Source organism: Camelus ferus, chromosome 7 (assembly GCF_009834535.1).
Source record: "Camelus ferus isolate YT-003-E chromosome 7, BCGSAC_Cfer_1.0, whole genome shotgun sequence".
NCBI lineage: Eukaryota > Metazoa > Chordata > Mammalia > Artiodactyla > Camelidae > Camelus > Camelus ferus.
The window spans coordinates 5,530,923-5,539,643 of record NC_045702.1 but is presented as its reverse complement, the minus strand read 5'-3'; positions in this window follow the sequence as shown (position 1 = coordinate 5,539,643).

The following is an 8,721-nucleotide window of genomic DNA, read 5'->3' as shown; positions in this document are numbered from 1 at the left end:
CGGCCCGGCCGCGGAAGGGTTAACGCGGCGCGCGCCCCTCGGGCTCCGGCCCCCGCCTCCCGGCCCCCTCCCGCCAGCCGCGCGCCCGCAGCGCCGCCCTCTCCCCCCACACACCCCGCGCGCCCGCCCTTCCCATTGGCTGAGCCGCGTCGAGGGCTCCCCCTACCCCAGCCCCTCGCTCAGCCCAGGAGCCCCCGGGACTCGCGCGCCCCAAGAGGGGGAAGGGACCCTTAGGTAGGGGAACTATGAGGACAGGTGCGACGGCGCCTTGAGGCGGTCAGGGAGGAGTCTTGGGAATCCCGCACCCCCACCACTCCACCCACCTAGCCACCCGGGACTGGGAGGACTGAGGAACCTGACTTGAAGGGAGAGGGCAAGTCCCTTATGCCCTGCTCCCCCACCATGCCAGGCAGGCTCAGACACACAGCATGCGCTCCATAACCAATACTGGTGACATAGGCGAGGCCTGGGCCCTGGGAGGAAGAGCACAGGGTCAGGGGAGACCCGAGAAGTGTGAAGGGCAGGACAATCTGTAGGCCCCTGGCCACCAACATTTGAGATCAGGGTGGGTGAGATTTAGGAGGGGCACACACCCACAGCAGGGGCGCTCCCCCAACGTAAACACACACACACACACACACACACACACACACACACACACACACACACACACAGCCCTCTCTGGGGTAATTCCAGGCCCTCCTGCACAGAGGGACATTCTGACAGGAGTTACGGCCTCCTAGCTGCGGGATCAAAGAGAAGACCCTGAACGCGAGGTTCCAGCCTGGGGATCCCCTCGTGCGAAGGGCCCGCCCTCCCTCTGCAGCGCGGGGCCAGCAGTGCAGGCCCAATCGGCGGGCTCGGGGCCCTGCGGCGCTGCGGCGGCCCAGCCCCTCGGAAAACCCTGGCCTAGCCGCAGGCCCCTCCCCCCGGCCAGCTGGCTCACTCCAGCTGCAGCTCCCTTATTTAGGCAAGGAGGCCTGAGGATGCTCAAGGGCAGGCAGGGTGTCTGCCCGCCGCCTGCCCATCGCCCGCCTGGGTCTAACGGAGGGTCTCCGGGGCGCAATGTCCCCAGCCTGAGCAGCCAGGCAGGGCCTCAGGACACTCAGGGCCGGAAGGCGAGTGTTGACAGCTGAGCTGGCCAGTGGGGAGGAGTCGGCCACTGAGCAGCTGCTGGCGGGTCCCCTCCCCTGCAGCCCGGATCAGAGACCTGGGAGATGGATAGGGCCATGTGAGGGCCCCTGAGGGCTTGCAGCTGCCTCTGTCCTTGGAGCAAGGGGGTGGGTCTTGTCGCCGGGGAGAACCATCATGGGGTATGGAGGGAGGGGAGGAACAAAGGACAGAGAAAGCAGCAGAGCCTGGAAGGCAAAAGGCCAGAGGAAGAGGTCCCAGTGAGACCACCCTGCCTAGACTTTCACCTGCCACCCGGGAACAAGTAGGGGCGAACCCTGGGGCCAGATGGAACCATTGGCCAGCAGATGACACCCCTTTTTTATTTGCTGGTGGGTGGGCAGTGACTCAGGGAGGCAGCCAGTGGGAGAGAAGGAGGTGGCTCCACCAGCTGATGCTAAAAAAGACCAGAGGCTCTTGCCTGTACAGTCATCCCTTCGGCCCTCTCCACCTCCGGCAGCTTCTTCACCCTCACTTCAAGATGCCCAGGACCTTTGGTAGCACAGACCCCCCTTCCTCTGTGACCTGGCATCAGGTACATCAACCCATCTGGATACTAGAAGGAACCCAGTCTATGACTCAGCTCTTCCCCCCACCCCCAGCAACCACCCCCTTGTTGCTGCTTCGCCTGCACTAAGTCCAGGGTGATTCACCTGCAAGTGGGATGTCTTCCCCTCCAGGTCAAGGGATTGAGACAGTAAAAAAGGGTCTGCTTTGAAAATGGGTGTGGGGAGAGAGGAAGGGGAGAGGGACATCTGTATTGGAGAGCTGGGCTGCCTAGCCTGGCCAGCTGTCCACACTGAGGTACCCATGTTCCCATGTTCCTCTGCTCTTATCCCTTGGGGAGGATGAAGGAATCAGAGGGACCATTGATCCCCCCAATAAAGAGGAGACTGGGCCCAGAGCAGCCCTCCTTCTGTGCATAGAGGCTGCAGGCAAGGAGAGACCTGTTCCCTTAGGCGAAGGAGAGGTAAATCTCTGTCTTTCCCTCTCTTTCCCTCTCTTTCCCTCTCTCTCTCTCTCTCCCTCTCTCTCTCCCTCTCTCTCTCTCTCTCTCTCTCTCTCTCTCTCTCTCTCTCTCTCTCTCTCTCACACACACACACACACACACATACACACACACACACACATATGCACAAACACCTCAGTGAGAGGTGAAAGCTGAATGGAAGTTCTGCCTTCCTGGAGGCTAAGGAGAGTCTGAGGGCAGTCCCAATGAGCCAACCCCACAGCCAAGGACTGGGACAAAGAAGAGGGACCATGAGATGGGAGGAATTTGCCCAAAGGCATCCTTCCTGGGGCCACAGGTGCCAGGCCCCAAGAGGTAAAGAGCAACAGATGAGCTGATAGAGAAGCCTCCGCTGCCACCCCCTTTCCACCTCCACTACCCCCAGATCCAGTAGAAAGAGGAACATGCCCAAGCTTAATACCCAGAGCAACCAGAATCCGCCCCACCCCCACTGGGGCTCACTGAGCCATTTACAGGGATCAGTCCTAGGAAGAGCTTCCTCCACCGGGCCTGTGACCCTGAACTGTGATGGAGGGAGGGAGGGAGAAGCTGGTACTGACAGTGAGACACACGGGCACTTCCCAGCTCCCTGAAAGAGATGGTTTGGGGAGAAAAGTCCTTGGAAAAGATCCTCCCCACCCCACTCTCTGCTCCTGCTCAGTCTGAGGGATCCTGTCCTGGGAGGAAAAAAGGAATTGAAGCCTGCCCCTGCTGGTGGATCCCCAAGGAGAATGCAGCCAAAATGGGGCCCAAGAGAGCAAGTGACAGTCACAGGGGACTGGAAAGCAGTTCCAGTCAGGTGGGCACAGGAAAGACAGCTGATGGAATGGCTCCTCAGAAACCCCAGGGAAGAACATGGAGTAGTCCCTCGCTGCGCTAGGGGAGGCTGAGACTGCACGGTGGGGCCTGTGTTTCTGCGTGATTGGGTACTGAGAAGGAAGATGTTCTCAGAAAGGAACTGGGGTTAGAGGAGAGGAAGGTCAAAGAAGCAGCATGTTTCCCTGCAGAAGTGGGTGCTCAAGGCTTGCTGAGAACACGAAGAGAAGGAAGGGAGGGAGGGAAGGACCCACCACAAACCCCTAGCCAGGAGCCAGAGCTCCGTCCACTCACTGCCATCTGTAGCTCCATGTGCAGTGATCTTGTCAACCTCCTGCCAGAGCCAGCGTCTTCTCCCATCCACCTGATAACCACTCTTGATGGGACTTTTTCCTGCCTTGGTGATATCCAAAGAAGCAAGTAAGGTGCTGGAGACTAGGATTCAGGACATCTGACTTTTAATTCTGGCTCTGCTACTAGTCGCATCAACAGATGTCTACTGGGGGCCCTCTATGTACAAGGCCCTATGCCAGACACCATGAGGGATGGGAGGGACAAGCTAGGATCCCTCCTCCAGGGATTCGCGGTCTACTGGGGCTTGAGAGAGGTGATGTGCAGACAGAAACTGCAGTCTACGGTAAATCCTGTGGACTACAAGGAGGTGTCACTTACTCTCAACTGGAGGAGTCTGGGAGGACCTTGGGAGGGGACAAGCTTTCAGAGCAGGTCCTTGAAGGTCAAGATGTGGCAGGGCAGGAGCACTGCAGGTGGAAGGGACAACGTGAGCACAGGCATAGAGAGTGGAGAATGAAGACCAGGTTTGGGGACAAAACAGTTTGATTTAGTGTCAGTGGAGCATAGGCTAGAGCCATTAGCAGAGGGCTGAGGAGTATGGATTTTATTTTGTGTGCAAAGGAACAGTGGTGGCAGCTGAAATGTATTGTCCATGAATATAGAAATCATATCTGTTGTTGTACAGATCCTAGCATATGGTCGGTATCTAATAAAGGTCTATTGAATTAATGAAACGTGTATTAATAGTTTAGAGAAACTGAGGCAGATACAAACTGTTTCAGTTGTCCCAAACCCCAAACTTAAATCAATGACAGCATTTATTTTACTGATGGGGCTGCCTTTTGGGCAGTTTCAGCCAGGACCTCTTGTGTCTGCTCCACTCAACTTGGGACTGAGAGGCTCATTCACTCACGTTTGGTGGTTGATGCTGGCTGTCAGCTGGGACCTCAGCTAGGACAAGAGCCAGAATGCCTCCATGAAGACTTTCCTCGTGGCTGCCTGGCTTCCTCACACTGTGGTGGCTGGGTTCCAAGGGCAAGTGTCCCAAGAGAGGTCCAGGCAGCAGCTGTACCACCTTTAATAACTTAACCTAGAAAGTCACATAAAATAACTTTTGCTACAATCATGGCCCATCAGATTTAAAGAGAGGAACACAGACCCCCTACTTCTCAATGAAGAAGTGTCACCAACATAAAAAAAAAAAAAAAGCACGTGCAATCAGATCTATTGTCATGACCACCTTGGAAAAATATAATCCGCCACCCAAAGCTATTAAGTAGTCCAGGGAGAGAGGGAGAAGACTTGAACCAGGTCAGAGGTGATGGAAAGGAGCCTGTTTGTTGGGTAACTTTAGGAGGGTCACTAAATCTCACTTTCCTTGCCTGTAAAATGAGGAGACCAAACAAGCTGATCTCTGAGATCCCTCTTAGCCTCAACAGTGAGTGATTCCTTAATTCTGCACAGCCGTGTTCTCCACCCGCCAACCATCCTCCACTTCCCTCAATACCCGTCTCCACTCCACTTCCATCTGCTACCTCTGCTTTTTGGTCCTAGGTGCCCTTGAGGATAATGGTTATGCCACAACTAGGACCCTGGTCCCTCCTACATGTTTATTTCATACTAAAAATAAATGGAGTGGGAGACCCCTTAAGGGAAGGTGAGAAGACCCTCAGACCCATCCAGTCTCCCATCCCACCCTGCTCTGTGCTCCCCCTGCAGAGTCTTCTGAAAACAGACATATGGTACCTGCAAGGAATCCACAATCCAACTGGGGAGAGAGAACCAATGGGCATGAAATGCCATGAAAACAGTCAGGTGTGACACTGTGCTACTGACAATATGTCCAAGGGAATCCAGAAGAGGGAGGGCCCTGAGTGGGCTGAAGCAGCCAGGGGTGCCTCCTGGGAAGGCTGGGCCTCCTGGATTGTAAGGGCTTTTTCAGGCACAGAAGAAAGGAATGACCATCTTCATAAAGCAGGATCCCATAGGAGTCAGGTGTGGAGTCCTCCCACCAATCTACTTACCCCAAAATGAAAAAAGAAGAGGGGACATTTTAAGTTGATTCTGTCTGAGAACTTAACAGCCATCTGTCCCTTTGATTTAAGGGTGGGGCTCAGCCTTCTCATACACAGGAAGGGGTCCCTCCAAAACTTAGCAAGTAACGGAAACTCCAGAATTATTATATAGGAGGCACTGATGAGGAGGGGAGAATCTGATTACAAAGATAGGGGGCTGGGAAATTTGTCTGGAGACTGAATTTCCATGTATTCCTTTAAAATGAGTATTTACTAAGCACCTACTACGTACCTGACACTGTTCTAGGATATAGTTCTGGTGATGGATGTTGTTAAATAATGCCATCAGGGTTTGCAGAACGAGTGCATTATTTTGACATAGATTGGAGGTTTATTTTAGGGTGTCCTTGAGAGACTGAAAAATATTAAGGAGCAAACCGTGCTTTGGTGCCACCTCGCCAGGGAAGCTGGCCTGGCAGGCAATCCCAAGCTCTCTTGGCTGCCCAGGAGCTGTGTCTCTGTCCAAGGTGCTGAAACCCTCCATGCCAGGCTCTGCAGGAAACCAGGGAGGGCAGCTCAGGTGACCAAGACTGGGGCTCTCCTCCAGACCCAGAGAATTAGACAGTCACTCCAAACCATAAAAATGCTTCTGGAACTGGACAGTGGTTCCAGGAGGCAGTACATGGTGAAGCAAGAGCTCGCGTTGCCCATTGGTTCTAGGAAGCCTCAAGTCTCGCTTTCATCTGTCCAGGATGCGTCTTCCTCCCTCACCCCAACACAAGTCATCAAGGAAAAGATATGAATCCTCTGAACTTTACACTTGCAGCTCTTTCCCTTGAAGTTATCTGTTGCTTTATGAAATATTAGAGCCAGAAAGAAACACTTTCCTATTTTAGATGAGAAAACAGATTCAGAGCAGTGCAGACCCTTCCTCGGGGTTGTGGCACAGGAGAGAGGAAAGATACAAGACCCAGAGAGCTCTAGACACAGAGGTAGCTATGTTAGCTCTCCAGAACTATTCCTTGTTCACTCTGCTAAATTCATCAGGTGGAATTTAAGCCTCCCCCAGTGTGGGTGGGAGGGATGGGCATGGGAATGCTAACCCAACACTAGTTCCATATCCTAAAGGGTATCTATCCCACCCTATGAATCTTCAGCCAATATGAAGGACCAGAGAACAGAACTCAGGCCCTACCATGTCTCCCTCTCCATCATCTCCCCAATCCACAAGCAATTATCTGTCACGTTCTATGTGCCCCATGCTGTGAGGGACCCCTAGAGAAACACATGGCATAAAATGCAGCCCCTGGGCCTTAAAGAGTTTGCAATTAGTTGGGAAGAAAATATGCTCACACACAAATAGACAATATTAGAGGGGCCAAATACAAATAATGACAGCCAACTAGAAAAGTCACATGGTCCTAGATCCCAAGTGCCAAGAAGTGGTTCAGACCATGAATGCTTTGACTTCAGAACAGGGAGCGATCATTTTAAAGCTGGAAAGGGAAGGGAAGACTTCACAAAGGAGCAGAGTTTAAGGAGAATTTGACTGAGCTGAGAACATCCGTCGGGACACCCTCATCTCTGTCCCTCTGGAGAACAGAAGCCCAGTGGGGAGCCTTCTGATAGGAAGGCTAAGCTGGTGAGGGTGTGAAAGTGACAGCAGTGGCCAATCACGGGCCAGGGGTCCAGAATGTTCAGGAAGCGAGATGTCTCTGTTCTCTGGAAAAGAAAGGGCTTTGAGAGCTCCCCCTTCTGGACCCACAAGGCAGAACACCATCTCAATCAGGCTCCTCTAAATCATGGGTGGACCAGTTCCTACAGCAGCATAGACTAGAATTAAGGAAGCCAGACAACAGTGGGGACCCAGGAAAGGCCCAGATCACCACCAACAGCAGATACACCAGGAATGGCTCGTTTTCTGGTCATTGGAGGTCAAGGGGCTTATAATTCAGCAGGAAGACAGGAAAAAACACAACACAAGGACCGAAGGTTTATCAGGACCTGGGATCAGAGTGTCTCTGTCTCACAGGTCAGTAGCAGGGATATAAAGGCTCATCCTCCCACCCTGGTTTGGAGAGAGTCTGGAGTCTGGCCCCTCCCTGGGACACCCGAGAGGCAAGGGGAAGGGATTCTGCCCAGCCAACCTCTGGTGATGGTTGCTGGAGAATTCCCATGCTGGGCACGCTGGATGCTCAAAGCCCCAGTTCCCAAGAGACCTGGAACCACAGCAACCACACTAGGAAACTGGGCCAGCCTGAGGGACTGAAGGAGAGAAGAGGGGAGAGGAGGAGGGAGGAAGGGGATAGGGCCTGTCACACTGATCCCTGACAACCTTGGCCTTCTGTATAGGGCCCCCATGGCCTGAGACAGGGGGCCACATGGTCATCATTTGAGAAACCTCAGCCTAACCCTAAAAACTCCTCATTTTCACTCTGGATCCCAGGACGAAAGGGCAATTTCAAGTCCCTGTGAAAACATTCCTATCCACCCCAATGTTCTTGGTCCAAATTAGCTTCGGAAGGGACCAGAAGAGGAGGTCAAGGAGTGAGCCCCAGGCCACACTGCCCAAGGGCACACACACACATGCAGACACACACACACACACACACACATACATGCACATACTATACATAGCCATACACAATCACACAGACTCATACTTACACACACACACACACATACACACACAAGCACAGAATCCGCCCAAGGCTGTGGTTCAGAAGGAAGATTCTAAACCTCAAGGAGAATCAAGTCCTAGAAATATCCAGGTTCCCTCAGGAAGTTAGTGCCATCCCCTCCCAGGAACTCCCAAAGGTCGACAGTCACTGTCACTCCCAGGGCAAGGTCTTGGGATTCTCACAGTCCTCTCAGCCCAGTGACTGTCTTACCAGTCTGAGGATCAGGAAGCACAAGAGTCTCCAGAACAGGATCAATGTCCCTAAGGAACCCCCTGCGGGATGGGGCAGCATCTGGGAGCGCTCCTTCCCACAACCCCCACAGCTGCGGGAACTGCCTCCCCTCACGGGAGCCACGGGGCACCTGCTGATCACACCCTGGGCTCGGCTAGATGTGCTCCCTGTGCCTTCAGTTCACTACACCCGTGTGGTCTGCTCGGAAGCAGAGAGGTTCCCTGGGGAAGGCATCCCTGCGCCTCACGGAATCATCATCAGGAACTTCAGGCTTATGCAAACAAACCACTTCAGGGTCCCAGAGGGCTAGTGTGGACCCACCACCCCAGCTGAGCCAGAGGCACACGCCACTGACCCTCGCTCATCCTGGATCTCACGGAGAATCAGGGTGTCTGTGCTCAGGCCTTTGCTCTAATCTCTTCTCTCCAGCTCTCTGCTGCCCCCATGTGGCTTCCTGAAGAAGGGCTGGGCTACTTGAAGGCGCCCTAGTGCCAGCCTGGAGCCC